The sequence below is a fragment of the Elephas maximus genome, chromosome 24, assembly GCF_024166365.1.
Source record: "Elephas maximus indicus isolate mEleMax1 chromosome 24, mEleMax1 primary haplotype, whole genome shotgun sequence".
NCBI lineage: Eukaryota > Metazoa > Chordata > Mammalia > Proboscidea > Elephantidae > Elephas > Elephas maximus.
The window spans coordinates 6,220,390-6,228,550 of record NC_064842.1 but is presented as its reverse complement, the minus strand read 5'-3'; the positions used below and the strand labels follow the sequence as shown (position 1 = coordinate 6,228,550).

The following is an 8,161-nucleotide window of genomic DNA, read 5'->3' as shown; positions in this document are numbered from 1 at the left end:
ACCTCCTTCCCCCTTCACTTGCTTAGAGTCTCTTGGAAAAAAAAAAAAAAAAAGAGGCAACCCCTCCCTCGATAACACAACCAGAAGTACTGCCCGCCTCTTGCAGACTTGCCTTATCCTGACTGCAAAGCTGCCAACGTGTGCTAGCTAGCGACACAGAGAAATTCTAATTTCAATTAGATTTGTTCTTGAAACACCCCTCCCATCCCCCTTCCTGGATGCAGACTTCAGGGCTTGGTAAAGTGGCAGAGAGTGTGGGCAGAGTTAGAGCATTGGGACCGGGAGGGGATAGGGGAAGTCTGTGGTCTTTGGGGGAGAGGGGCTCTGGGGAAGGGTGGTTGGCGAGATGGTGCTGTCAGGAGTTGAGGACTGCTGTCACAGGCTGCGAATCCTACTGCTGCTTGCTGCTGCTCTGGTCCTAGGTGGCTCCCTCCTGTCCTCTACGCCTTTCCTTCCCCTCTCCCCAACCCTTTCACCTTCCCCAGGGACTCTATGAAGTTGTATGGAGGTCACCCGGTCGTCCTTTAAGTATTTCAAACAACCCACCCCCTCTTACCCCTCAACTCTGTCAGAATGGTCCCCTGGATAGGGCCCCCCAGCACCCGTCCCCCCATGTTTGGTGACTGGAGATTCTCAGAGAGAGACACGGAGGGCAAAGCGCCCCTCCTCCCCCTTCCTTCTTCCCTCCTGGCAACCTTTTCCTCACTGCACCCCCTCCCCCTTCAGAATCTTAATGAGCAATTCTGGAAGAGTCCGGAAGGACCTGGAGATACCCCCCCCCCCATGCCTCAGTGCTGTAGAATGGTTATGTATGTGTTTCTTTATTGTGCTTGTTTCGGCTGTGTTGTGAATTGCCACATGAGTCTGCTTAAGCTGGGGAAACACGTTTGCTGTGTTTGTGTTGTAGTTCCAGCACCAGAGGCTGTGCAGCAAGACACAGACACACACAGAAAGCCAATGATTTTGCTAACATAAACCAGAGGGCAATGTTCAAAGTAGCACCCTCTCCCTCTCTTAAAAAAAAAAAAGGAAAGAAAAAGAAAGGACGAAATTCTCAGCATGTGGGTTAAAAGAAACTGTTAGGTCCACACAGGACTTCCTACTGCTTTAGAAACACCCCTGCTTAACACTTTAAGTCAAGATCAAGAGACCTGCGGATGTTTTGAAGTGTCGAGGGGGCAGCTGAATGGCTTAGTGTAGTTTTGAAGAGAAACTCTGGTTTGTTTCTCACGGTGCCCAAAGACCAAATAGGGGAGTGTGTTTGGAAAATGCCCGAATTCAGAAGCAGCAAGCAAGAAAAAAGAGGAAGTAATGTCCTAGAGGGGAAGGAAGAGGAAAGGGATTGAGGAGTGGTTTCAGCCCCCCAGCACAGCCCCCCCCCCCCCCGTAGATTTGGTGTTACCAGAATGAGTGAATCATCCTGGGAAACAGTTCTGTCTTTGTGGGGAAGAGAGGGAAATTTGAACAGCCTTCAAATCTGAGTTGAGGAATGATGGTCATAGAGAAGGCACATGAAAAATGAAAACACAAGTAACAGATGAAATGACTTTGATAGTTTTTTTTGCTTTTAAATATGAGAAGGCTTGAGTATATAATGAAACAGGTTTAGATGACCTGTGTGTGTGTACGTTTGTCTGTTATGCAAAGCTTTGTTATTTTTCCTAAAACAATTCTTGAAAGTCTTCGAACCTACGTTGTAACGAGAAGCGTGTATGTATATTGGGAATGGCATCGTATAGCAGGTGAGACTGTCCACTGACTGGGGTAAGGAGTGTAGATAAAAATTGTTTATTTTCCTTAATAAATCAGAACGGCATTGACATCTCCGTGTACGCTACATCCTGAAATTGCAGGGGGAGCACGATGAATCTGACGGGTGGTGCTTTAACAAACTAGAGCAGCTCGATCCATTAGGTTTCCATGTGTGTGCTGCTGAATGGATTCTGTACAACTTTCCAGAAATTAAAAAGTTACCAAAAGCGTACCACATCCCCATCCTCAGCTGAGCACCCTTACTGCTGTAGCTGTATTTCAGTGGTAAGTGACCTTCCGGATATTTCATCTTTCATTCTGAGTTCTGGATTTGAACCAGCACGAGGATGGCGGCCCAGCAAGATAAGGTACCGCTAACTATGCAGACAGCTGAAGGGCTTGCCGGGAAAGTGTTGCTGAGAAGACTCTCTGGGGCTGTGCTGGGTAACCTTGTTTACAGGGACATTTCGATGGCAGCTAGAATTTTAGCAAGAGCCTGCCAGAGGTAATGGGCTTATGTTTGAAAATGATCCGAAGGGTCTCTTTTTTCTCCTTCACAGACATGCTGTGCACCTTAACTGAACACTCAAGGCAAAACTTTCCTCATGTCCTATGACCTTTTCTAATACAGACAAATCCCCAGATTAGCGTGTCACAGGAAAGGGAGTCATCTCTGAGGTTCTGCTTTTGTTTACAGATGTGTCAATACAAGTAGTTTTAGATTTTTTTTTTTTTTGTCTTGTGTGCTAGACTCTATTAAATGCAAAACAAATCATATCTGAGGAGGTTAAATTATGCCTTACAGATTGACCTATGGAACTGGCTTCAATTAGACCTTGAACAACTCACTGTCTGAGTGAGGGGACTTTATGATATAACTGAGATTTTCTATTTGTTTCAGAATTGTTGGAAAACTGTGGGAACAGAAAGATTTTGAGGGAAATGCCAAAAGCCACATTAATGAAGAAAAACACTGTTGAGATACTTTTGAATAATAGATAGGATATGTAATGGTCAACCGCAAGATAAAATTTTTACACGGTATTTTTATGGCTTTAAATTGACTGCATTGTAAACTAAGCTTACTCCTCTATTAAGTCATTATACTTTTCAATTATTTAACATTTCTGGCCAGGCTATCTTCTGTGGTCTTTTTCTGTACACATCAGAAATGATATGTACAGTGGTAATTGCTTGTTGTTAGCGTGCGGACTTGCTATGAAGCAAGGTTTAATTTTAACTTCTCAGGACAAATATTGCAAAGAATGCCCAGAGAAAAAGAATGTTATGGAAATAGTCCAAATCCTACGAAATGGGGAGACGTAGCTACAGCACTGAAATGTACCTAATACAGTTTGAGTTATTCTCACTAAGAAGCCTTGACAGTATCTGCCTTCTAGGTACTGTGCATGTGGAAACACTATATCTCCATTTAAATGCAGATCTTACGTTTTCTCCAGGGAGCAGTTGGCGAATCTTTCAATTGAACCACTGGTATGAGAAAACCAACTGAACAGTAGCATCTGCCGTTGTGAAGTAATGATTACGAAGTTTCGTGATATTGTTTTTTTTTTTTTTAATTCGCTTAAAATGCCTTCGTAAAGTCAAAATATTGTACTGGAGCCTGTTGAGCAAACAGATACATTTTCTGGCCCCTTTGTAGTCAGATTTTCAAAGCTTGAAACGATGCGGCTTTGCAGTTCTTAGGCCAGCCTCGTCATCCCAGTTGCGTCAGTGGGCCCTAGGAGTCAGTGCGAGGAGTTACGAGTGTGCTCTCACAGGTGCTCTCACCTCCTCATCCAGGGGAGGGGGATGGGATGCGATGCTGTAGGAGACAGAGCTTGAGCACCCTTCTCCAGAATGATTTTTAGATTATTTTCAACCAAGTTTATAATAGGACTTTGTGTTAGGATCAATAGTAGATGCAGCCAAGAAAGAGAGCCTGTGGGACTTTCTCTAAGAGATGGTAGTGGAAAGTAACATAGTCATTTGAAATATGATGTAGATACACATAGTCTTATGATTTAGATCCTCAGATTCAGGTAACTGTAAAATCCTTACAAATCTCTAAATAAAAAATTCTTAAGTCTACATTGTGAGAAATGTTACGACTGTATGTGTCTTTATCACACAGATAAACTTTCTTTCTCTTGGAGATTAGATACCATTGATTCACTCAACCCTGATTATTTCTGATTGCAAAAGGCCACCACCTCCTTAGCTTACCTCCTCCATTGTATTAACCAAAAACCCAACCCAACCCATTGCTGTCGAGTCGATTCCAACTCATAGTAACCATTTAGGACAGAGTAGAACTGTCCCATAGGTTTTCCTAGGAGCTGCTGGAGGATCCGATCTGCTGAACTCTTGGTTAGCAGCCATAGCTCTTAATCACTGCACCACCAGGGTTTCCTCCATTGTATTAGGTATAAATCCCACCTCCAACAATCCCTCACACATACACAGCATATACATATTTTTAATAGCATATTTATAACATAATGTTGATAATACATGTAGAAGCCAAGCATCATTTATAGTTTTAAGCTGTCCCTCTTTATATTTTTATTATGAAAGATGTTTTATTTAAACAAGGTGACAATTATCTCTAAAGAGGGTTGAATGTATTTAGATTCTCATGACTGAATACAAGACATTGGAGATTCAAATATATTTTATTTACCTAGGACATTTGTAACTATTCTTAGAAGGCAGTTGTTGTTAGGTGCTGTTGAGTCAATTCTGACTCATAGCAACCCTATGTGCTACAGAACAAAATACTGCCTGGTCCTGCGCCATCCTCACAATCCTTGCTATGCTTGAGCCCATTGTTGCAGCCACCGTGTCAGTCCATCTCATTGAGGGTCTTCCTCTTTTTCACTGACCCTGTACTTTACCAAGCATGATGTCCTTCTCCAGGGACTGATCCTTCCTGATAACATGTCTGATGCATGTGAGATGAAGTCTTGCCATCCTTGCTTCTAAGGAGCATTCTGGCTGTTCTTATTCCAGGACAAATTTGATAGTTCTTCTCGCAATCCATGCTATATTCAATATTATCTTAGAAGGCACATCTGCTAAAGTTAATAACCTGGACAGGACTTCAAAAAGAATGTGAATTAGTGAATTCCCTTACGCTTAGGACTTTATTTTTATTCTAAGTTGGCAAATATGTATATCTAACATAGTAATTTTTTTTACTACTTTGAAGATTCAAATTCAGGATGCCAACTTTATATGAAGCATAGGAAAAACTTTTGTATTCCTTTTTTCTGATAGATACTTCTGTGATGGGATAAATAATACTTCTAAATATCTATGCTACCAGACTGGCCCATTTAAATTTGGTCTAACTCTAAGATATATTAGATTAATAAGGCTGATTTTATGACCGATATAATTTATATTCACGAATATCTACTTTTATTAACACAATTACAGATTATGAAACAAATTACCATATATGTTAAATACTAACAATAAGAATAACTAACATTCGTATACTATGTTACAGTTTGTGACCGTACATTATCCATAAGCCGTTCTTTGGAGGGATATTTATTGTGTTTTCTTACTCAGGAAGGCAATTGCTTTTTACAATGTAAACCTTATATAAAAACAGATTCTTCTATCAGAGTTTCTTCTCTTTCTCCCTCCCCCTTTCTCTTCTTTTTCCTCTCTGCCTCTTTCTCGTCCTTCCTTCTTTCCTTCCTTGCTGGGGTAAAATCTAATGCCTTTTTTTTTTTTTTTGGTGGCGCATGTATAATTGCTTATGACACACTTCTATTGAAAATGACATGTAATAAGCAACCAACATGATTTTTAGAATATATCTTCTGCCCACCAGTGTTCTTGAGAAAAATGTTAAGGCTGCAGACATCGTTTCATGCCCTGTATGTTTTCAGACATAAATCAGGGAAATCGTTAGCAAGTTATAGTCTTCTTAGAGACTGTGGCTATGGGACTGTAGTAAATCCAGGCTGTATATTTTTTCCCAGCTGTTATGTATGAAGAGAAATCCAAAGTTGTCTATTGAGAATAACAATTCAATTCAGTTATTAGAATTAATTTTCTAGTTAGTATGACTATTTAGTTCCCTAAGGTTGCTATAGGGTTCCTCTGAGTTGGAATCACCCTGACGGCGATGGGTTAAGGTTGCTGAAATAAGACATTGTATCTGATGATCTTTTAGACCACTACCCTTCAAAGTTAGAAATTTGCTCTTTATAGTTTGATGTGTATACTACGGACTGTCAGTCTTCAGCTAAGGATCAGACAAGATGGTGTGCTACGCAGAGTTTATGGTATAATCTGTTTGCCCATTCATCAGAGAACCACAGTGAACTTTTGCTTCCTTAATTCTAAAATGAGGGGGTTTGACTGGATGGTGCAGGAGAAGGATGTGGCATTCAGCTTCCGTAAACGCTAACAGCCTTGGAAACCCATGGGGTAGCTCTACACTGTCCTCTAGGGCTGCTAGGTGTCAGAATTGACTCAACAGCAATGGGGCATGAGATGGTATCCAACTTATTTTGTGCCTGTGACTCTGAATTAAGTGTTTAATAATGAATCAGCCAATTAAAATACTCCCATTTATTACTGTTCTATAAACAAATAATTTACTTACCTGTGGCCTTGTGCCATGAATAGAAATATTAATATGTAGAAGCAGTAAATGAGCTCAGGTTCAGTGGTTTGGAATGCAAACCTCATGAAATTTAGAGTCAAGTTTGCATTAGAAATTTTGTTTTAGGTCAATTATTAGATATTCGAAACAACTATGTCACAGAAAACAATTTAAAATGCTGATTACCTTCCTAGGCTAGACCATAAAAGCATATTACTTACTGGGGTGAAATATTGTATGTCAGTGACGAAAAATAATGTAAAAAAGTTCTATTATGGTACAAGTGATAAACATGACATAAAGGCAATAAAACTGAATGGTTGTTTATCATTTACCTAGACTCTGGAGGGTCGATGTTTAAGAGACTGCACGTGTGACTGGAAGTCAAGAGATACATGGAAACCATTGCAGAGTTCCTGAAAAGGACTTTTAGAAACACTGACTGTAGTGATTCTTTATTGCATCGATGTTTACTTCAAAATATGTGACTTTTCATTCCTTTTAAGCAACGTTAGTACTACTTCTAAGTTTATCACCTGTGATGAGATTTGTTTCTTAACACACAAATTTAATGAAACGTGAGAGAGTAACGGAGAATGGAGAGAGAAAAGATTATTTTCTGAGGCAGTTGGCCAAGATGTGAGAAAAGAAAAAACGGAAGACAATGGAGGCATGGGTGTGTAAGCGTGTGCGTGTGTGTGAGTGTGTATGTGTCTGTGAGTGTGTGTGTGTGAAGATAGCCTGTCTGTGTTTAACTGAGCTATGGAATATGAAAAGAAAAGGAAAAAAGAGGGAAATTGATGGGTGTACATTCTCTCTGAAGGGAAGGCACAGCATGGTATGTGGAAAAACTTTGGGATTAGAATCAGAGCACCTAGTTTGAAATTTTTATTTGGCCACTTACTGCCTATGTAATCATGTGGAATTATTTAATTCTGTGTACTTTTATCATCTGTAAAAATGGGAATGATAAGAGAATCTACTTCTCAAGATGATTGTGAGAGTTGAAAGAAACTCTTGGCTGTAAAAGTGCTGGTGGGCTTCACAAAGGGTTAAGTGCTGGACTACTAGCTGAAAAGTTGGTGATTGGAACCCACCCAGAGGTGCCTAGGAAGACAGACCTGGCAATCTGTTTCTGAAAGTTCACCCTGTGGAGCAGTTCTACTCTGCACACATAGGGTTGCCATGAGTCAAAGTCGACTTAACAGCAGCTAACAACAAACTACAAAATTATTTAGTTTTAGGTGGGGAGGAAGAGCCCTTGGGGCAACTAGTTCCTCATGCTGACCCTTAGGTCTGGTCAAGTCCTAGGGGAATTCGTTTGGCTCCAGGGTGGCCTTTGAGTAGGCACATTTCCAGTCCATTGTGGACCAAGCTCTAAGCTGTGCTGTCAGAGGCATAACTAAGGTAAGGCAGGGAGGGTGCATGCCCTGGGCACCACTGGAGGGGCACCTGATGAGCAGTCAGTCCTTATTGGCCATCCCAGTTTCCATTACCAGTTGTGAGAGACCATTCAGCAATTTAAAACTAATTGCTGTAAAATAAAAAACTAATTGCTGTAGGTACTATTTTCCTTAGATAGGCCCCCCACGGAGGCAGGTTCTTTCCATATTCCTTTATTTAGGGAGGAAGCAGGAAACAGTAAGCAGCTGGCCAGCTGAATGTGTGCGACCTTAGCAAGCCTGATAATTCTAACGTATGCGGTGCCAGGGCTTGAGGGGCATATTTACTTTCCCTTACAGATGGCCACAGCTTGTCTAAATAAGCAAGTAAATGATTTTG

At 40.9% G+C, this 8,161-nt stretch overlaps 1 protein-coding gene across 8 annotated transcripts in view; it reads left to right on the top strand.

The window, feature by feature from the left end:
• Positions 1–8,161, top strand: part of ESRRG (estrogen related receptor gamma) — a 724,179-nt gene that overhangs the window by 54,079 nt on the left and 661,939 nt on the right. The window lies entirely within an intron of this gene.